This window comes from Puntigrus tetrazona, chromosome 9 (genome assembly GCF_018831695.1).
Source record: "Puntigrus tetrazona isolate hp1 chromosome 9, ASM1883169v1, whole genome shotgun sequence".
NCBI classification, from domain to species: Eukaryota; Metazoa; Chordata; class Actinopteri; order Cypriniformes; family Cyprinidae; genus Puntigrus; species Puntigrus tetrazona.
The window spans coordinates 10,923,822-10,948,037 of NC_056707.1; the positions used below are offsets into that span (position 1 = coordinate 10,923,822).

The following is a 24,216-nucleotide window of genomic DNA, read 5'->3' on the forward strand; positions in this document are numbered from 1 at the left end:
GGTTTGGATGTCCAAACCTTTTAAAAATAACTGTTATATAACAAATTCATGGGGACATAAGAAAATGTGGTGTGAGAAAATGTATATATGTACACAGATATGATTAAATACTATAGTAGTTATTAAGACAGATGTGGTTTGAAATTGGTAAAATGTGCTTGGAAAAAAATATCACCGGAATATTAACTTGCATAATAATTATGCACACACTTCCTGTGTTTTTTCATCTAGTGGGCCATTCTGTAAGTCAGAGCTGGTACTGTCCTGACTCTGTTGTCCTCTTTCTGCCTGGCTACACACTAGCAGTCATGCACAGAAGTGGAATAAATTATTCACAAAGAGTCCATCCCTCCCTCTCTTTCTTCTTCCGTCTACAGGATGGGCTGAGTGGGTGGGGAAGGTGGGCACAAGGGGTGGGAATACACCAGTCCCAGAGCCCACTCCTCAGCGGGAGCCCAGTCCAGGCGTCAGCAAAGTAAAGTCCTCCAGACATCAGTGTTTTGGTTATACGGCGTCCTCTGTTTCACTGGCACTCATGACAATTCCAGACTGTTTTAACATACACCTGTGCATGCATGTCAGTAGAACAAGTGGGATAAGAATGTTTACAACATTTCATTCTTTCCTCATCTCTCTCTCACCCCCTCATTTTTAACTCTACGGTCCCCAGTGGGGCCTCTGTCACTAAAGCCCTGTTATTTTGGTGTACGATGTCCCCTTAAGCGAGATTTCACAGACTGTCCCTGAGTATCGACAGCAGACTTCTGTCTAGCCTGGACACCATCCCGCAGGTAATCCCATATTGTTTTTTTTTTCTCAGCTTGATGCACACAGATGCTAAAAACCCCCTCGAAGACTGTGCGTAATTAAAAGTGCATGTGATCATGTGGTTCTGCTCACTGCATTTTTTTTTCACTTGCCTCTGGCCGCACTTCATCCCTCCAGATTTTCAGCTGCCGGTTGGTCACAGCCAATTCAGCATGTAGCTGCTTGGGGCCACAACAGGATTCCAGTAACACCACATCTCAGATCAATAGAGACATCCAGAAGACACAAGCTGACAATAACATGACTGGTAGCAGCACTGTTCAGCATGGTGGGGAAAAAAAAAAACAACAACTGGATGAGCATAAATAAAACAGAGGCTCCCTTCTGCACAGGCTGATTTGTAATTATGTTGAAAACAAAGCATTTTTTGTGCTTCATTCGCTTTCTTTGTGTATTCATCAATATCAAATGGGACTGTGCTAATCACACCATTTTCCTCTCTATTTGAATTCTGTTTAGTGTAGAAAATTAACAAAGGCAAATATGAGTGTTCTTTCTAATCACACAGCGCTTTATTGAGCATGTTTGCACGCACAATCTTTTGGCAATTATTCTTAATAGCATGTCAATGTGTAAAATCATGTAAACCCCTTTAACTGTTATTTTTACAATTTGAAACCTGATCACACAAACGTATTTTCATTTTGTTTTGCTTTCAAAACAAATCTACTGATTCAATTCTCATTCACAAGATCGCAATTTGATTCAGTTCTTGATTCAATGTAGATCATTTTTAATTATAAAATGTCAAAACCTGATCACATGAACAAAATCCTCTGTATGTTAATCATATGAAAAGTCACTGTTTACCAAGTAGAGTTTGACTGTTCACAAAAGTCAAATGTACACTGGAAATATTCAAGTTCTCATTCACATGATCGCCTAAATTTGATTCAAAGTTCTTGTTATCAAATTCAGCTGATTGTTAGCATTTCATTTTAATCACTTAACTCAAAGCTAAATTCATGTGATGCTCAAAAATCATTTGGTACCAGAACTTGTACCAGAATGATGGGAAGCAAAAAAGCATAGAGAATACTTGGAAAGCTCTCGATTCTACTGACATTATCAGTGCTATGGAATTGATATGGCAGTCAGCTTCCACTTACACTTTCAGAGCTAGAAGATGAAAATAAACATATTCATTCAAATGGAGCAATGTTAATTAGCCTTCAAATGCTTTACAAATAGATGATGACCCAAAACACAAGAAAAAGCAACCTAATAAAAGCAACCTCAGTTTCTGAAGGTAAAAAAGTGAAATATTCAGCAAAAAATAATATCCTGATTCTAACCTGATTGAGTATTAATTCCATTAATAAGCCCTTGAAAATAGTTGTAATTCCTAGGCTTTTTATGTTATGTATGTTATTTATGCCTGTACTTCAATTTCATGCTATTTAATTTTAATTGTATGTATATATATATGGCCATATATATACATATATATATACATATGGACCTACTCAATTTAATGCATCTATGCTGAAATATATATATTATCACAACCTTTAAACAGTAGTTTATATTTTTGTCATACTTCAAACTCTAATGCTACAAGAGACTTAAAACAATCAGAGAGCAACAGATAAAAATCGAACATATAAACATTTCTAATCACACCATATGCCCTTCACAATCTCTTGTGCCTCACAATAACTGTCTAAGGTACAAATGGTTGCTAATGGTTAAATGCTCCTATAATACAAGTCAGAGTGTTTGATGGCAGAGTGATAGGAGAAGTGTGAGGGGCTGTTCTTCTGCTTTAAGGGTCTTATCATGTTGTCACCTGGCAGGTAAACACTGACGGACTGGTGGATTGGGCCCTCCAACTCGGAGATAACATTTCTCATTCTCTGGTCTAGCACTGGATCTCATTTTCTTCCACAGGGTAAGGTTCAGTCATTCGCTCAAACAAGGCACACAGGACACGATAGAATCAGAGAGGCTGCAGCTTCCTGCCTGGATGTATATCACGCAGAGGAGATAAGAGGAAATCCAGGAGAGTGAGGAAGATGTAGAGACTCGGCTACATGTGGGGAATTTGTCAGACAGAAGACGGTCATGGTGGATGTGAATAGAGGGTTGAGGGTGAAATATATTACTGGAGCAATTTGTGAGGATTTGTGAGTGTATGAATTCTACAATGAAACAATCCCACAGTTACAAAATACTCACAAGCACACAGAGCTCAAATAAGATGATCTAGTACAAATACACAAAGTAAAAGAGTATTTGTCAAGTCCAAACTACAGAGAACTGAAAGAAATTCCCATTTTTCCCATTTTATATTAGGTGGCTTTGACTACTTTGTACTTACATTTAAATTAATAATTTGGCACAATGCACTTATTGTGTATTTACATTGTACTTATATTTTAAATACCTATATGTAATTACATCTGTAATTAATTTCTGTACATTTATAATTACACTGCTGACCTATCCATTACACCTTAACCCACCTTTAAATCTACCCATACCACCAAACCTATCTCTAACCATATATTCCACCTCAGCAGCAAATGTGTTTTACAATACAAAATGAACAAAATAAGTACATTGCACTTATTTCTTGATGTAAGTACATAGCAGTTAAGGTCACATTATATAAAGTGTGACCCCAAAAATAATTCAAGCAACTAACAGCACTCATTATAACACAAACAAAATAAAAGCTTGTTATCAACATTTTCAAATGCTTATTCTGTACTGGCTATTTTCTAAAGCTGTGGGGACAAAACACATCTCGCAGCAATTTTGGCAAATTGGTGATTAATTCATATTCGTATAATCTTCTTACGCCTCACTGACTGTTAGGTTTGATGTGGAGATTTGTGCTTTTTTTGGAAATTTTAGTATAGCTTTCACAGTACAAATTCATACAAAATCACCAACTTGTAAAATACTTTTCTCAAAAAAAACAAGCTGGGAGAATTTGCCTATGGCAAAAAGTGGTGTAAACATCCTTACCATAAATGACAGCTATGATCTTAAAGATACCTCATTATTAATTTAGCATGGATCCTTACTACACACAAAATTACTAAAGCCAGTGTTTCTGTTTCTAACACAGTCCTGCTCTAGACTCACGCATTTGCTGATTGAATTTGATGGAGCTGTCTGCATAATAGCATTAGCATTACAGAGGAAAATGTTCATCATCATAATGCAATTTGTAACATATTTTCTCAAACGCGGCTGGATTTCCGGCGGGATCGATAGATAAGCTGCTCACAGCAGTCAACCTCGGCCTCAGCATGAGTTAAGGGCACAGAAACGGACAAGGTGACACGGCCCAGGGGAAGCAGAGGCTAAGAGGGCTGTGTAATACACTGAGAAACAATGAGTTTGCAATAGCAGCACAGACCCGGGGCTCTTTTTCTCGAGAAAATAAGAAACTGTACGGTCGAGGCTTAACCCGAAGCCCAATCTATAAGTATAAGAAATGCTCCAGCTGGTACTATTCGCTTCAAACAGCTTGCAGAGAGAAGTCAGCATTCTCCCGCTTAGCTCAGACAGGGTTTTAGTCATAGTTTGAGCTCTCTTTACTTGGCGCGTGGCGGAGCCATTCCCTCTGGAGGCCGACTAACAAGAGCGTGAGAGGGGACGACACAAATTCATCCCGGCCTTGGATGGAGAACGTGGCTACGACAGAGTTCTGTCAATTTGCACTGCCAGTCACCGAGGGCAAAGCTATGCTTCTCTTCCTTTCTTTTCTTCTCTCACTCGCTCCTCACAACCCAGATCTCTCCTCCCTTGCCCGAAAACCCTCTGCCAGCCCTCCAGGGAGCAGCTGAGCCCCTGCTCCACAGCTTCCTCAATCTCTGCCATCTCTTTCGCTCTCTCTCTCTTTCCTCTCAACAGGCTTCAAACAACTCTCAGCTCCCCTTTTGTTTGTCTCTTCCTTCTGCAAGGCCAATCGGGAGGTTTTCACAACTTCCATCTCCCAGAAGCCATGCTGGAAACATCAGCGCTGTGCTGAAGAGGATGGGGGTGTTGGGGAGGAGTGAGGGATCATGGGAAGACAGGCAGCGCGAGGAGACATGAGGTGTGGAGGCGGAATGCAGTTTGGAAACGTTCTGCCGATGAACAGTAAAGAAAGTTGCAGTAGCTGTGGGTAGTTTGCCGCGTTTTTTCTCACGGATTGCCTCTCATTACTGTCTGCTCGTGTGTGTGTGTGTGTGTGTGTGTGTGTGTGTGTGGGTGGATTCTTCAGAACAGGCAGGGGCCTCCAAGGTTCACTAAACTGAAAAGACAGAAGAAGCAACTGAGACACACAAGCAGATGTGAAGCCCAGAATAATTAGGCTACACAGCGTCTTCAATGGAATCTGACTTAAATTTGGCCACTCGCCCTTGAGGCTGAGCAACTGCGCCGATCTCTTGCTGTCTCAATTAATTTGCCCTACCTCATTCACTTTCTGTGTAGAGGATGATCCATCGATGTCTAAAATTCTGCTGTAAGGGTATAAATACCCACATTGCATGTATGCAGCTCACAGCTATGTTAACTAACCAAACTACATCAGGGATCATTTCTTGAATCTATCTGACACATCATCAGGGTTGGGGTACAGCATTACAAGCAGGGCTGTCAATTAAATTCATTAATTTAAAAAAAACATTATTAAAAATAATGTGTGCAATTAATCATGCGTAATATGTTCTTGTGTCAAAGACAGATACAGTAGATGATACGCAACAAAATGAGGTTTTTTTACTGGACAAAAATGTGACACGGTACAAGATGCTATACAACAGTCAAAGGTGTCAATCTGCATGCGTACACACCCTAGCAATGAAAAAAATGTTATGCAAGACTGCAATTTTCTATGAAAAAATGACAGACATGTGAAAACACATGCAAAAAGCAAAAACTAATAATTTACCAACTTCTACAGACACTTTATGTAATGTATACATTTATATATATATATATATATATATATATATATATATATATATATATATATATATATATATTTATTTTTATTTTTTTACCAAACTTTGTATAGAGATGATTGTCAACTACATTATAACAAAATTAGCCGATGTACCATTTTTCATTTGGCAAAATGAGTGAAAAGTGGTCATAAAGGGGTTTTCTCATTATATACAATGCACTGTAAATATAAACAAAATTAATTTGCGCATTAATGTGTTTTTGGGGCAACATATCATGAAAAAAGTAGTATAATAACAAGAGCAATAATTGACATAAATTTCCTAATAATATACACGTTTTTTAATGGAATACTGAAATATAATTTGTTATGTGAAATGATGGCCTAAGACATGAAAAGAGTGGTTTGTGTGAGAAAGCGAACAGTATTTATATAGTTTTTTTAACTCTTGTACACATGTGCAAATGATCTGAGGGCGCGCGCGCTTCCGGTGTGTGACGTGTGTGCGCGCTCTGGCCTTCCCTATACCGACCATTATATGACTGACAGACTACAACGGCTTGATTTCATAAACTCAAAATTTGATTTAATGAAGAAAAAAAGACACCCACACCTTAGATGCTCTCGGAGTAAGCTGATAAACTCCATACTCCATATTATGCTGCTTTAAATAAATACTTGATAAACTCCCATTATAATCAAAGCTGTTTGCACTGCTAAAAATGCAAAAATTAAAAAAAAAAAAACAATATCAACAATGCAAAAGTAACAGACACCAACCCTGTTGCACATCATATGGTAAACGATTTGTTCTCCCTTCTCTCATCCTCTGCCAAACATGCCTTGTCAAACTTTATATGAAACAAAGACTTAACGTATAACATGAGCGTGTGAGATCATTACATATACAAGAGACTTCTGCGTGATAAACCTGCATTTACCAGTCTTGTGATCTCAGAAAACAGATGACACCATTGCAATAGAAATGGAGCCATGATGGCCATTATGTATCTAGCCAAATAACATGCTCCAGCAATCTGAGATCAATATGCCGTTAATATGAAAACACAGTCAGGCAATTGGAACGCATAGATGAAAATCTCATCTCCATAATTGTTGTGTCGAAGAAAGTAATGTACACTGTAAAATATAGCAGTATTACTCGCCTCTTCTACTGTAGATCACACTGACCAGGCTGAAGCACTGCACTGCAACATAAAAAAATTGCAATTAGATATTTACATGACAATTTTACACTGACTATAACAATGCAGCAATTAGTTCAATCTACACACATGATATACATCCTACTGATGAAGAAAATAGATTCAACACTAGTAAACATATGACCCTCGAGACATTCCTTTGTGGCCTATGGGCATAGCTTCTTATTTTATTAGAATTATTATTTTTTAAATGTATAACTTTTATGTTTTTAATGTTTTTAATGTTTTATGTTGGACACAGGATTTTAAACATGAAGTTTAACTGACGTCAAGAAGAAATATTTGCTTGTCAAAATTGCAAAAAAAAGAAAAAAAAAAGAAAGAAACCAAATGAAATAGAACCAAAATAAATAGAAAAGTAGTACTATAAAGGCTAAAAGAATCTTGCTTCGTGGCCCATGTGCTTTCCAAAGTAGTCCTGGTTAACAATATCATTATGTCAAAAACTCTGTGCTCTCATATCCCAGCATGCTGTGTGTCTGCATACTAGCTGCTGGATGTCCCTGCTTCAATGTCCAAAGCATGTATGAGTGGTTTAAGTACTCATTAGCTAACAGAGGCAGGATATTCCATGCAGACAGATCTTTCAGAGAAACGGCCGATCGCTTCATGAGTAGCCTTTGAGCACCAGACAGGGGTAAGATAAAACCAGCGAACAACCCTTGATTCCATTCACCCTGGGATGCTTTTCTAAATCCTCAGCATGCATTGATATGACACAGACATTTCTAATATGGGTTTGAGGCCAAAAGAAACCTGACTGTGGCAAAGCTTGTGACCACCCTGCTGAGGATATTATCTGATCACTTGGAAGTGTATTCCTTCTACCCATCTTTACAGGCCATTAAATGCATTTTTTTCCCAGAAAGCCTCAAAGCAAAAGACAGCGCTTAAGCACAGGAACATTCTTCTCACTATGGCCTGAAACCTTCCACTCTGCAGTGTTGGGATGGACATTCAGAGTAAGATAAAAATCTGACATTTTGAGGACACAGAGCAAAGAGTTTCTACTGTCGCAAGGGTAGTGCTTTAAATGTTGCCATGGCTTTGATTTTATACAAGAATTAGGCTCAGTTTTATTAGGCTGAACCACTGACTGGTCTTGTAACAATGTGCTCTATGACAGACCTTTGCAGATAGCTACAACTTAACCTGTGCACATACATGCACGCACGTTCTCATTCTTTGGCGCTGACACAAAGGGCAGGTTTGAGAGATCTGACATTTAAAAACTAACAGCGCAATGCTAAGCCTGGATCGTTAACCTCAGAATCAATTAAACATATCACTGTTCAGTTTGTAGCCAGTTCACTTGTGTGTTCATCAGGAGATAGATATGGAATAGGAGTTTAACGACAGGTTAATTTCATTTAAAATAAATAAAAAAGTGAAGTTCTATTAGAAGTAAAAATATTTGTCATGTTTGCTTTCAGCTAAAGGGATAGTTCAAGGAGAGTAGTTAAAAATTCATCATTAATTACTCACACTCATGTCATTCTTAAAACCTTCTTTCATCTTCAGAACAAAAATTATTAAGATATTTCTGAAAAAAAACAAAGAGCTTTCTGACCCACCATAGACTGCAACGCAACTACCACATACAAGGGCCAGAGAGATAGGTTCAACCGTAATGTTAAAGCTGCACTACATAACTTTCATTGCTCTATCAGTTAATAATCAGAACTGCGTGCATCTTGAGGAAGAACATTGTAGGCAGAGCTACTTCTCTCTGTTTTTGTCTATGACGAATCAAGCAGGTACTACCTGAACCCGTCTAATATAGGCTAAATATAAACACTTACTATAGGAGTACTGTAGTGATTCAGGACAAGTCAAAAACATGGTTTGGAAAATTGTTTATTGTGTACTTGCTTATTATATTAGTTTTGTGCATTTTGAACATAAAAAGTTATGGACTGCAGCTTTAAGAAGCTATACAAGAATAATTTTGTGCAACAATGTCAGTCTTCAATGCATGTTCCCGACAGTACTACGACACATTTGTCTGGCTAATGCAGGAGCCGGCTTTTAGTCACAGAACCTGGATGCACTGAGGCTTGTTGATTAGCAGAAGAATGCACATATGCACAATAATGTCATATAGGTTTGAAATGACATGATGGTAAAAGTAAATTATGGCAATTTTCCTTTTTGCCTGAACTATCTCTTTAAAACTGTGTTTGCATTCACCTCATATCTGGATATGGGCTATCACTCATCTCTGTAATAACTTAAAGGTCCAACGTATGGAGGCTTTGCCCTCTGGAGACGATGCTTATTCTTATTCTCATGCCATCCCCGAAGTACGCCTAGAGCAGGAAGTCACTGGATCCATCAGCCCAGCGTTAATTACAGCTGCCCCGCCACCCAACTCCCTACAGAATGGGAGCAAAATAATTACCACAGGCACCACGAGTCCATCGCATTAAAGCGATACCTGAGACTCCATTGGTCTTCAAGTCATCCAATCACTCCTCTTCAAAACCTTCCCTTTGGATAGGGGAAGGGGAATGGGACTTGGCAGCGCCTCAAGTGATGTTACCATTGCTTGCGCCAAATGGTCGTGTAATTAAATTTCCCATTTTACTCAAATAGCAAGGACAGCCTCCTCCCAGCTCCATTTGAGGCACTAATGTATGTTTTATACTGAATATGCATCCCCAGCCCATTATTGTTGATGGACACACATTCCTTTTGTTTTCTAAGTGGCTGTAGGCACATTCAGGCCCCTCTTATCAGCAGTGATTGCCATTTAATATCCACATGATGGATGAGAAACATTAGCATAGATCCACACCCTCCCTTTTAGCATGAGGTATGAATGCAATCAGAGACACATATCACAGATCTAGGACAAGCAGTATCCATCGCAAAAACGTCAGTGGTGTCATGCGGAGGCTCTTGACGCAAGTACCTCCATGAAGTCCATCTGTGAAAGGAGCGCAGTGGAACACTTGCAGCTGTACTAATCCAGCTTTGGCTGAGCGGCATTTTACAGTCATTGTTTTCCGTCTGCCCCCGTTCACAGAGGTTGTCAAGTGTATTGGGTTTCATCATATGAATCGGGCAGATTACAGGGAACACCAATTCTGTGGCACACTTGAAAAGGATTACGGGTTGAGGAGCGTGTGGTAGGGGGCTCTAGCGGCTCCTTGGATTCGGTGGGACTTGCTAATCCCTTTAAATCAGTTCTGTTAATCCCTCTTTCGCTCTCCTAGCCACTGCCTCCGCACCAACACACACATGCACGCAGTCTTCCTTTGTACCCCCAGTGGTTGTCTAAGTGCAGCATTATTTGGTTCCCTAATTATCTCATTTTAGCATCCTCCATTAGCACAACACTAGGGGAAGCTTCGCCAAACCTCAATGACAAGTGTTGACAGCACAGGCATAGCATCAGATTGCATTTGAGCTCATCAATATATACACATGGTGGGACCCTCATGGACATTAAACAGGGGAAAACACATTATAAATTAGTTAGACTCACTTGCTAATTTGCTAACAGCTTTTTCCATATTGCAACCTCACTATATTCATTCTCTGCTCTATCAATTGTCTTACAGTCTTAGTCTTGGTGCAAAAAAACCCCTGTGCTATAAATAAATAGTTTAAAAAGACAGGTTTCAGATTAAATCAGTCTGAAACACAGATTTCTATATTTTATAGCATTAGAACAGTTTTTGAGCACGCAAGTTAAATGGACATCGTAAATAAACTACAAAATAAAAATAAAATAAAATATAAAATAAAACTCAACCATTAGCTTGTGAATTGGAATCAAGTCTGTAAATCTGCATCAGCAACCATGGATTCATCGCACACATAAATTCTGACATTTTGACAAACAGCATCTATTGTTTTTTCTTCATCAACAATTTTTTTTTTCATTGTCTAAAATGTAAACATTTACAGCAATCCCAATATATAGACTCGCAATCTGCATGCTTCTTGGTTTTGAAAGGTGTTCTTGCTGATGACCCGAAATCTACTACCCACAGGCATGTATTTCAACATTAACTCATATCTAGAAGCATCATCCGCTTCATGCGCCTGGACAAGTTGATGAATACGCAAGAAAACATCTGTTTGCCGAGCTGTGAACAAAGAAGTTAAAATGGCCACACCATTTTCGTGCTAATGGAATCCCTTGGCCCAGCGGGCCCACTCAGTGGAGCTCTTCCCACTCATTACACTGCAGGACTGAAGATAAACTGTGTACATGGCCGCAGATCATTAAGCCTCAGATGGCTTCTTGCGATAGCAAGGGAGATCCAGAGCACCAATTGGAGAAAAATCAAGCACAACATGAAGGTAAAGTGGAGAGGTGTAGCTACTGTAAGGTTCTTATTACCGACGGTAAAAATACAGCAAGGTGTAGTCATTATGAATACCCAGATGGTTTATTAAAATCAAAAAAGCATGGAATGCTGGTCATCATGCACTTAGTAACATCATTCCCTATTTAACAGAAGGGGAGGATCTAAACCTACTAAAGCTCACATCAGAAACATCATGAACGTTTAAAATAATTTACCTTCTGAAATGTATACACTTTCAGTTGCCTGTCTGTAGATAAAATATTCAACAGTCCATAGTCATTATGTTAATGTATACATGCATCAATAAATAACCTAAACTAAGTCTCCCTTGCCAAATTTCAGCCTGTAAGGCTAAAATAAGCAACCACATATTTATTTATGGAGTCTAGTATAAATCTAAAACTGAGAACTTTAAATTTAAAAATTGTACATTTTGTACACCAATTGAAAAATATAGTAGAATACTATATTCTAAACAAACTGTTGAATGTACAACGATAATTATATAATGGATTATTAAGACACTGATTAATATCAGTTTTTAAATAAAATGTCTTGTGAAAGTAATGAATACATTGTTTAGGCCAGATTAACTTCAATATATGGTAGAACTTAATACTACTAACTGCATATTGCAAAATGAAAAAAACAGCATGAAGGTATTTCACATGACTGTAGGTCATGTAGGATTTTATGCATCAATATCATGTAAAAGCAGCAGTGTTGAGTGTTAGGCACTCAACATAAATGTTAGGCACAGTGCAAACAAAATTACCCACTGAGTTCAGTGCAGGTTACCAGCTGCATAGGCAGCACTTACTATTCGCCTTTTCATCTGCTCATGTCAGTTGTGATTAACCTCCGCTAAATAGGTCTAATTACCACACATTTCCATGGCTACACAGAAATGCTTTTAATTTAAGACCGGGTCAGATGGGACATTGAAATTGCTCAAAGGATGATTCCTGCTCTCAACACTGGGCAGTAAAATTCACAGTATAAGTCTAAATAAAATTTGCTGTAGTCACTGATTTGTGCAACCCCAACGTTGTACTGACAAATTCCTTTTTTCAATCTCTGATGACATACCTTTGTCTTTGGTAGCAAAATGACATACAGAGGAGAGGAAATTCAGAGATTAGGCTAATAAATAATTCACATTATATAATCAAAACATAGAAATCCCTCCAAATTGAAGAATAAATAACAGAGGGGCTAATCACATATTAGATTGCAATCTCATAGATCCCATAAACAGTGAGGAGAGGAGCAACCCGTCCTCCTCCATGTCCCTCTTGCGCACAGTTATTCATTATAAGCCTGTCACCTAATCATCTCTCATCAAACCCTAAATCACTGCAAACCCTGTGTATGGAAATCAGGGAGGCCACTTTATTATAGGCCACTACAATACTAAGAAATTAGAGCCACAGCTCATGTCCTCACAGAAACACATACATTAGCAATATTCGGACCCTAATTCTCAGGGTGACATCTGAAAAAAGAAATTTGCATGGCTCTGCTGCGATAAAACTTATTAGATTGGATGACAATTTAATTCACAGAGTACAAGAAAGTTCTGCCATTCTACAACCTTAAAATTTGTTTCTGATGTAGTCAGTTATATGTGGCAAATATGATCAGTCCTTTAAAGGTGCTGCATTTTGCTGTACGTTTTTAAGGTGCTGTACTCTACTAAAGCATAAAAAACATAATAATTAACATACTTGTTTATCTGAAAAGCTATGCTACAGTCAGTTATTCTCCTTTAAAAATGTGCCTTCCAGGCTGTAATGTTATGGTTTGTGAAAACCTGCCCACTGCCAGTTTACCCAACTGAATTTCAGCACCTTGGGTTGCCAGTTGGTTGAAAACACCACTTATTTCACTTCATTCATCTTCATATGTGCTCTTTTCTGTTGGTGCCGTCAATCTAGCAACCCGCATGTGCATCAAATCTGAGAAGGAGACGCCGAGTGAAAAAAACCCTCTCTATTATTTTAAATTGGGACTGCAATATCTAGTTCAGCAATTAGGTGTACAAGTCTACATACAGCACCTTTAAGTAAAATATACACGATAATATTTGTATATGCAAGTGCAAAATGGAAAATGCAAAGCATTCAAAATTATATTTGAGGGAGTGTCCAATGTGATCTCCTGCTCCACCCCAGGACCTCCAAGTTCAATATAAATACTTAAACAAATTAAAACTATGTAGTGTTCAGAACTATTTACAAACTGTTTTTAAATAGGAATTACATTACCTCAAAACTCTGGTGTTTATCAGTAGGTCATTTGTTAATATTCAGGCATTTCCAATTTGGGGAGCAATAAAACCACTAAACTCGTCTCAATGTTAAAATTACCTTACATTCACATGTACAACAATTCCCATGGCTAAAATGGGGCTCAAAACACATTCTCTGATTCTCTCAAAAACATATATTCCAAGTCTTAAATATAAATATGATCTGATGTTTTCATTTATCTCTATGGGTTTAGCACAATTTAAACAACATGGAACCAGATTGGGACTCCTAATAGAAAACCAAGGCCCAGATGTACCAAAGTCAGTGGGACACTTAATCTAAATGAATAAACTCTCTGCTGGGGGGAGAGTGTGAAAAGGGTGAACACCGAGCAAGGAGCCACTAAATGATCAGAACGCATGGCAACCTTCCACGCAAGAACTACGATGATCTTTTTCTTTCTTCCCCCTCTCTCTCTCTTTTTCCAGGGGATCTGTTTATCCAGGCAGGGTGGCTTTGAACCCTGGAGCCTTTGTAGTTCTGAGGCTTGCGGTGGCATCTGCTAATGTCAATGCTAATGAAATGAGCGCTGTTCCCCTGCCTGTCGACACACTTAAAAAGAACAGTGCAAAAAAATGGGGGTGGGGGTTGTGCACGTGGGGAGCATGGGGGGTTATTTTTGGGCATTATCTCTGCATTTATTTATGAATGCATCCATGCACAAGAGAAAACAAGGACCCGAAAAAAACAGGCAAAAGAACCACAAGAGTTGCCAAGTCTGCGACTGGTGCAGAAACCACTTCAATTGACAGTGCCACATTAGCACAGAAGCTAGGAGATGAGTGTCCCATGGGAGCGTACTGGAAAGCCTTTTTTCCTGAACACGGCTGCAAGCAACAAAATGATGAAATAAAGAATTAAAGAAATAAGCCTGGGTCTCGCTTTCATCCAAGAGCTGCTTAGAAGAGGGCCCAATGTGACGCACACTTGCTGGGGGCTCTGAGGTGAAGTCCACTAAACGATTTTGCGGACCGGTGAGAACAAAGGTACAAGAGAATCAAGCAGTGTCAGCAAAGCTCTTCAGATGATCTCCTGGAGAATGGAGAGACAATAGTTCCCACTTGAGAATCATTATTTTTGTCATGCATTTGAAGCACTTTTCTTTGGATTGGAAAGAAGCAAGTGCCAGCTGAGGGCAATGTATACCCCCTTCGCTTGCCCAGGAGAAAGAAGCCTTTTGATTAAGCTTCTTTCCTCCAAATCACACCTTAGTTTCAGTTCTTGAGCGCATCCCTCATGTTCACCACTACATTCTATCTGCTCTGTGTTGCTCTAAATTAGCAGCTGGCGCTAACTGGCTCTCATTTAGCAATTAGCACCGGTTTGCACAATGAAACTAACGGCAGGTCTCCCTTCCTAAAAATATAAACACATCAAAAGCGATTCAATTAGCTTGCCCACAAAACACAAATGGGAGATCATAGCATTAGGCAAATTAGAACGCGATGAAGGAGCAAAACAACACGCTGGAACATGTTAATTAGAAACTTTCAGGCATTACAGATATGGAAGGAAGATGGAATTGACCTGAAAGGAAAGGATAATACCAAGCGATTAGATGGTATCTCTGACGCAAACAATAATAACAATAATTTTACAAATTGACAACTCGGGTATGGGCGCTATACCGGTATTAATATGACTACCGGTATTATGTTGTGCCATGCTATGGATTTTGCTGTACCTTGGATACCATTACATATTCAGGGCTTTCCTTGGATGGACAGACAAAGATTTTTCCCCCCATGGTCATTACTTTGTCATCAGAGAGAGAGCGGACATAAATCAGAACTGGATGATTTTTGTTCCAAAGGCATGATCAGCTTTTAAATTTATTTTGGCTAATATCTACTCTGGAACTACACACATACAGTATTTTAATAATTTCCAAAAATGTAATTTGTGTCTGTAAATGGCTGTTAACATTACTGTAATGTAGCATATATATATATATATATATATATATATATATATATATATATATATATATATATATATATTCAATGGAGCTGTTATTATTAGCCACTTTTCCTCTTTTGGGGCAAATAGTTCTAAGAACTGTCAGGTACAGTTACAGTTGTGTTTCCACGTGAGGCAGGTATGGCTCAGCATGATTACTAATCGTTCTCGGCTTGGAACTCTTAGCACGGTTAGAGGCCATTCATGTGGTGTCTTTTGCGTGCTCAAGTCATTAATACAAATGTAGCCAGTTTGTTTGCTCAAAAAAGTGACGCAGTAACGTCATACTCTTTTTGCTTAGCGATAGCGCACCTAGCGTTTTCTATGTGTTTTAGGCACAACATGTGAACAGCCCCTTAGACAACCGTGTTCGTGTTCATACATTTTAGAGCTGTTCTGGCGCAAAATACATTTGTTGAATGTATGAATTAGATTAGAACAAAAACGCAATACATGGCAATGTAACAGAAATTTGTGTATTAACATTATAGCATGTGACTACATGTGCACAACTGCGGGTGACAACTAATAGACAACCGCGGTGGAAACCTACCACTGTAGTGACATGGTTGTCATGGCTACCGTCACAGCCCTAAGGCTTACCTCTTGAAATCATATGGGTTTTCTTGGTTATGTAAGGTTAAAATACATATTTTGCCTGCAATTTAACTAAAATGTGATTCCAATTTTTTTCTATCATATCGCGATATAATATAGCGATAGCGTTTGGACAGTGGAAAATACTGTGATATTAATTCTAGCTCATATCACCCACTAATTAAAACCGCAAGGCATCTGACATGGTCTGGTTTTGAAATGGTAACTTTCTTAACCTTTTCAATTCTACCTAACAATTTTAAAGTAGCATGGCATGTTGATTGAACAACATTCATGACAATTAATTAGTTTTTATGGTTACGCTATACACCAGTAATGTCGCTGCACCTGGAGGGCACCAGTCTACAACAACACACCAGTCTGGGAATTTCTAAAAATCTTTAAAACCTTGATTGCTAGATCTTTAACTGGGTTAGAGCTAAAAAAATTGCCTTCCAGGGGCAGCAATAAGCACCCCTGGTTTAAGCGTAGGGGTTTGGGTTATGGGTAAATATATTGGGTTAAAACATTTTACAGGATTTTATTCCAGTATCAGCAAAACATGTTGACCTTAGAACATGCCTTATTTTGCTAAATCAGGGTGTGCTGAAGTATTTATTTACAGGTTTGCATCAGCCTGTCTTGCAGCAATGTAACGAGTCAGCCTAACTTAATATGGTTTGAAAAAAACAGCTCAACTTCGTAACAGACACCTTAGAAATATCAATTTTTCACCTTAAACCATAATGCAAGAACTTTGTTCCAGAGAAGCAGTAGTAATGCATGGGAAATGCTGTGTGTCGAAGGAAACAAGCTTAGATGAGCAAAGCGGTTCTTTATCTGCCTCGTTTGTGCAGCTCCAGAGACACTCGGCTGGACTGCAGTGGTTATCGATGTGAACAGCAGCATTTGGTCGATACCTGAAGCAGTGGTCCGCCTGAGATCTTTACCGATTCGTGTAACACCTATGTTCTGGGTGGGTTGCAGGTCATGCTAGTGATTAAACAACAAGAGCTTTAAATCCAGTCTTGACTGTTTTGTTTGAACTGACCTTTATGATTTACCCAAAAATAACTTGAAATTGGATAACTTGGATTAAGAAAAAAACTAATGCAATGTCTTTCACTATTATGTAAAAACAGCATTCTTTGATCCGTTTCCCATTTGTCACTCATTCTTTCTTCATTTCTTTAGTCCACCTGAGTATATCGGTGCTCTGGGGTAAAAAACAAGGGTGCAATGACAAATTAAAGTTGAATCAAATCCAAACTGACAGTGGTTTTGTCTCTGATCAGCGGGTGAGATTGAGTGTGATGGTGAAGAGTTACCTGTGGGCTGACAGTCAAGATGATATTGATGGACTGCTCCTTTGATCTAAGCCGCTCCTGGGCCAGGGCTCCAGCAGCTTTTAAAGGTGCACCACCAGTTATTGAGGTCGATACCTGGCAGCTAACATGCTGTGTGTTGTTGCCATGGCTCCCTTATTGAAAGACCAATCCCTGCACTGTTGACCCCAGTAACCTCCATACAGACCCAAACTTGCCCAAACTTGAATGGGAAAGTGCTATCTCCTGTTTTGGAGAAAAGGAAAGAAAAATCACAAATGAGACCTTTTCAATATCTTAATTGTTTCTTCAAATAAGAAATAATGAGCAGAGTAAATCAGACATAAATCAAGAAAAAAGCCACAGCAATCAAACATTCCTCCATTAGAATTTCACAAAAATTCTCTGCAATTCGGCGCATTGTAGTCAGATTTGCCAAGACACCAAAGTCCGTAAGCAAAAGTCAAACTTCATTACCTCAAACAATTCTTATCATTTATTTTAAGAACAAATTATCTGAGCCATCCACATTCTTTTCATAGTTCTGCACAAGCCGTAGTCAATCAAATTTCAATAGTATCTAAATTGGCTTCACAACAAGGTCCAAACAGTCATAATCAGGAGCCAATATTTAGTGTGATTATGGAATTAAAGAAACAAAATGCAATTCAGGAAAATTAATTACAGAAGTAATTACAGGCCTTTTTTTAAACCTTTTTTCTTGGAAGTGGAGATATATATTCATATATTTTGCCAGCCACAATACTAATCATAAATCTTAAAAAAAAACAAAAAAAACTCAATACTGCTACTGCTACAATACTGCTACTATGGTACTATACGTAAAACACATAAACACAAAACACATAATTATCTAATTCTATGTAAACAAATGCTGCATCAAACCTTTGTCATAAAAAAAACAATCACAACAATCGTCACTCTTCTTACAGTCATTAATCTTTTTCTAATTTTTTTTACCTTACTGCAGATTCCTGAGTATTAATTTATTACATATATTTTAATGACATTATAAATACCAGTTTATGTGCCAGTGTACATGCATATGCTGCCTTTGCATCTTTCAGAATTTGTATTTTGGAGGCAACCAATTCAGATTTAATACACTCTGCCTGCAACGTTATGGGAGTTACAATTTTATGGCAATTTTGGGAGAACTGTCTGAGACAGTGTTAAAACCTAAAATAAACATAACCGAGCTCTCGGATAAGAAAGAGCAACTACCAAGTAATAAAATCTCCATCTGAGGATAAAATGTCAGCATACATGTTAGAATTATGCCAGATTCATTCTTTATATCCTTTAAAGTCAAATTAACTCACTCATGATGGCACAGGTGTTTGTTCTCTTTCTTCATGATCACTCTTACAAGGTCACATTAGCAATAAATGAAAAATTCAAAAGACAAGCTGAAGTTAGAGAAAAGATGTTCAAGCTCTTGTCTTTCTCTATCTGTCCTTTCCTTCCATCCATTCCTGTTAATGCACTGTAAATGCGTGCCCTTCTTGGCCCCCTGTGTGTACTCTATTGCCGTTTTTTCCACATTCTTTCCTCTCTTTTTCTGCTGTTTATTCTTTTTCTTGGCACAAGAAACACCAACACAGCACTAATACTGACCCCGCTGAGAACGCACTTTCTGACTGTCTCTCTCTCACACTTTCTCTCCCCTCTCTTTCTTTCTCTCGCCATTTCTCTCTTCTCTTCTCAACTTCACCCTAAACCAGGCTGCGTTTTGCGATCTCATCTAGGCTGTAGCCTGTGACCTTCGCTCTTACCCCTGGGGAGCAGTGAAAATGACTGGCCCCCAAATCCCTCCAGCTGAGAATCAGTGAGTGTATCTATAATGCTCTGATGAACTCCTATGAATGATTTGTAGCCCTCTCTCCGTCAGTAAATATAGGTCTTATCGACCCACGCACACCCCGTCTGCACTGCTATTTGCTCAAAGACTCCCCCCGCTCTACTCACATTAGAAATACATTTGACTTTCAGGTTTCTGATGAAGAACAAGAGTGATCAGACTGGCCACTCCCACACAGCCTGATTAGTATTCATAGATAATGTTTACATTCAAGTTTTGTACATTTAAATATATGCTGAAATACATACTAACTACATCTAAACCATGAATATTTTTAAGCACTTCTTAAGAAATATTGTGATAAAATTCCAAAATTATATTAAATACAATAAAAATCAACCTATTAATTCCATACATAATAAGTACATCTGTAAAACAGTCCATGCGACTGTTTAATATAAAACAATTTAGTTACGAGAATACTTTTTCTGGCAAAGAAAACAAAAATAACTAAATTTATTCAACCATTATTCTCACCTGAGTTACGTATTCTGTCATTTCACAGAGTGCTTGAACGTATTTCACGTAAACAGCATTGCTTACGTTCGGGGGGGAACGTGCACATATGCGTTGTGATACTCTCTAAAATTGCGGAAGACGTAACTCAGGGGGGAAGAATGGTAAATTGAGTAAATTATGCTATTTTTGTTTTATTTGCACAAAAAATTTATTCTCCTAGAACTGCAAAACTGAACTTGAACCACTGTTCTACCGATGTATTTACTACATTTCTGGACCTGGGAACATTACAGTTGTGTGTCTATGAAGGGGTCAGATAGCTCTGCGATTTCATCCGAAATATCTTAATTTGCGTTCCGAAGATGAACAAAGGTCTTACGGGTTTGGAATGACATGAGGGTGAATAATTATTGACGGCATTTTCATTTTGGGGTAAACTAACCCTTTAAGCACGCCTGTCCCTAAAGTTGTTAATAAGATGCTTGCTTGATAGAAGTTGTAAGTAAACGACATATGTGTGCTAGAACTTTACAATGACTTATGGTTATAGTGACCAAACAATAGTTTCTTACAGAAAACTTGTATTGTATTGTTACACTTTAATATAAACACCATTTACTATTTTTATGCAGGCCAGTCCCCACAATGTCAAACATGTCAAGTTTTATTACCCCTGTTGGGGCACAATGTAGCATAAACAAGTACACACACACACACACCATACAAACATGGCACATTGAAGAAAGGCCTTAAATGTGGCCTGATAAGGTAAATGCAGTGAATGTATTAAATTCCATTCCAAGTTATATGTGGGTTATTCCTAACATCTGCCTTCTAACCATCCAGTATTTTGTTGTTTAGTGCTTATAAAATGACATTTGAAGACAGAAAATGGCAATGCAGCCATTTGTTTTGCAGGTGTACTGTCAACATAGAGAGTAGAGATTAATGGAATAAGGGTATGATTGTTTAGGTTTGTCAGCTTCTTTCAGGCAATATAAACCTTTCTCCAGTGGACGACAGTGAAAAATTATGTGCTGATGGTTTCACTGGTCACCAGTAATCAGTATTTAGAGGTTGAGCACATCACTGTATCCTCTCTCTAGCAGTGAAGCTTAAGAAAAGTCACTGCTGAAACCCTGTGAGCAAGCCCTCCCGCAGCCCCGGACATACCAGACATCACCCCTGCTGTTTTAGACCAAAAACACACACACAAAAAAAATGCTAGAGCCAAGTATACAGCCTAGCAGCTAGAGCAAACCACGCGGACTCAGTTGCTAATGAGAGAAGAGTGTGCTAGAGCTACATGCTAAGTTTTCCCAAGGCAATTGGGACTTCCTACCGCAACACTTCAGCATCCCCCTCCATCAAAAAAATAAAACACAGGCACAGTACAGCATCGCCACCACCAAGCGACAAACCCACAAAACTAAATTTAATCATCAGCACAGCGCTTGTTTCCCAGCGTGAGCCCTGCGTCCAATTATGAATTCATTTATTTGCGATTTATTTTATGACAAACACGCGCAGAGCTCCGAACGTAATGGTGCACGAGCCTGTCGTGTGGCGAACGTCTTGCTGAGTGACTGAAAAGAAGCAAAGCGTGATGGGATTGCTCCAACCTCTAATGGGAGTGTGAGGATGCTGGGTGAGTTAATGCTGCGGGCTAATCCTGGAAAAATCACTAAAAAAAGTCAAAAGAAACAAAAATGGCTTTACTGCAATGAGATTTCAAGGCTGAAAATAGACTGAATAACCATGACTAATAAGGGCCTGGTTAATGCTTCGTATAATCTCGCCAAATTAATACGTTAGACACAATTGGCACGTAATTAATTCCTGTGAGTACACCCAACAAGAAGATTTATTTTCAAATGTCAATCATGCTGTAAAACCCACCCCACCAAAGGGATTATGCTACACGGCAGCATAATTCTAATTATATGGTTATGTGGAATTACATGGTTATATTGACCATGTACACCGTGTATGTATAAACAGCCATTACCTGGGCAGTAAAAATCACCGCTGACAAGGGCCGATCATCAAAAAGAAGGTCATTCTAATAGATGAACAGTCTGCCCGTAGCGTTCGTTTTTATGACTTCATAAAGAACGTGTCTCAACGGGACCATCAGCATCCCGTCTATCTCGCAGTACGATCTTTCGCCCTCTTTCTCCAAAGTGCCAGGCCGCATGTCCGTGGTGGCGCGGTGGCCCAGCGTCTGGCTTGGAGTCAAGAGTCAAGGTTGGGAAGAGGAGAGAGGCGAAGGGAGGTGGGGGGTGGGCGATGACCAGCTCTGAGGGGGGAGGGCTTTGATCAGGGAGCAGATTTAAGCTGGAGTGACAGTCCACCAGTGCACAGCTTTGTCCTGGCCCCAGCTCAAACGCCATCCGACTGCAAGCACAGGGCGCCAACACAGGGCATGTGTGTGCGTGTGTCTGTGTATCAGTGTACCCAGATGACATGCTCCCACACGCTAACACTGACACACACACACACACACACATGCACAAACATCTGTTGGTAAACAAGCACAAACACATACACAGGCAAACAGTCAAAGCAAACAGCAACAGACTGAAATTTCTATGCATACAAATATGATCGTTCAATTTTTCTACATACACTAGTGTTTGAGTGCCTACTTAGAAACTAAACCATGAGTCCATAGTAGCTATGCAAGATACAAAGCAATTAAGTACAGTCAAGCCATTTTTAAAAAAAAAAAGCAGTTAAATGTGACTAAAAAGGAGCTACACTGAACTATTTAAAGTGATAGTTCAACCTATAAAAATGATGAATTATGAAATGAAAATTATGCTATCACCTCTATGACGTATTTCTATTGAAGAACACAAATTATATTTCAAAGCTTGTTTACACGCTTTTATTCATATAAGAAAAGTCAGTGTTGTTTTGGATCCCATAATTTTTCATTTCTCAAAGTATCAGTCATAAGATATCTGGCACAAAAATCCCTCAGCTCTAAAAATATATAAATTAAAGCTGTCAAATGATTAATCGTATCCAAAATAAAAATAAATAAATAAAATGTTTACATAATATATGTGTGTGAACAGTGTATATTTAATATGTATATACAGTATTAATACATCAATCTATATTTAAGATTTTAAAAATGTAGTATACATATAACTATAATAAATATGCACAGTAAGCACACATATACTATGTTAAAAAAATGAACAAATTTGGTCTATAAAGTAATATACAGACTTTTTGAGAAAGAGCATGTTTTTGCATGTGTACAATACTAGGTCACATAAAAAAAATAAAAAAAATAAAAAAAAACAGTAAACCTACCATTTCGGTTTCACTACAACAATAATTCACATCAAAATAATGTAGCTGCTCCATTAACAAGCTATTTATGCTGCTGAGCTACTGTCACCACATATCTACCTTCCATACTGACACCATATTACATAAGAAAATTGGAAATGTTTAAGCACAAATGCATCTCTGAGGAGTGTTTTAAGAGGTTCACTAACACAAAGTGGTGAGCATAGATTTAATGCTTGCACGTTCCCAGGACGTTAGCCATTCATTTTAATTCTATGTAAATGCCAGTCGTAACAGCCACCATTATAATCAGTATTCAGCCAAACATGCCTCCCTGTGTGCACTGCAGTGCCGCTATGACACTGGCTTATGCATCTTTTCTTTATTAAAATCTCAACGTAGAATTAGCAAGAGAATATGCTTAACCTCATATACCTTCCACGGCAGAAGGATATATTGCCTCTTCTCTATTATTAATAAAATCACAAGCACAGGGGGGCTGGGGTGTAATATCAGCGGCTGTAGGCTGGATGAGCACTATATTGCTTTAAAGAATGTTTATGTGTGTATTTGAGGCAAGTGTCAGGTTTCATATCTTGAGGCTCAGCGCGGTCCTCATTGGTAACAGCACAGAAGTGAAGGGGGATGTGGTTATGACTGCAATGAACAACCCCCTGCCCATAACACATGATGATGATGATGATGATGATGGCAAGACTAAGGTTCTCCATGAGCGCAAATTATTATGTCTGACCCTGCTAATTAAAGCATGGACCCCCAAAGGCAGTAAAAACAAAAGGGTGGGAGGAGGATTTAAATACATGCTTAAACATGGTTTTCTGACTTTTCAACAAACACAAAAGTTGAAGATTGTGTGTTCGCCTGAGGTAACCATAGCAACAGCAGGCTGCTTGAGCACCTTCTAGTTAGAATTATTATCAGACTAAACTGTGATAAAACTATAAATACTGACATTAGAAAGAAAAACAAATTTAGGTTTCTCCTTCATCTAAAAGAATACATTTTAAACAATGATTCAGTTTTTTTGTCTACACAGTGAAAGCTGATGGGGTGCAATATTGTTTTTAAGCCCA

General features: G+C 38.5%; 1 long non-coding RNA gene across 2 annotated transcripts; it reads right to left on the minus strand.

The window, feature by feature from the left end:
- Positions 1 to 6,658: 6,658 nt before the first annotated feature.
- LOC122351427 lies at positions 6,659 to 22,923 on the minus strand. Of its 2 annotated transcripts, none has more exons than XR_006251756.1 (3): positions 21,825 to 22,923; positions 17,479 to 17,721; positions 6,659 to 6,942 (listed from the first exon to the last, which is right to left on the minus strand). It is a non-coding gene; the product is annotated as an uncharacterized LOC122351427 (long non-coding RNA). The 2 variants fall into 2 exon arrangements; XR_006251755.1 differs by lacking the exon at positions 6,659 to 6,942 and adding an exon at positions 16,158 to 17,366.
- Between the last annotated feature and the right edge of the window lie 1,293 nt (positions 22,924 to 24,216).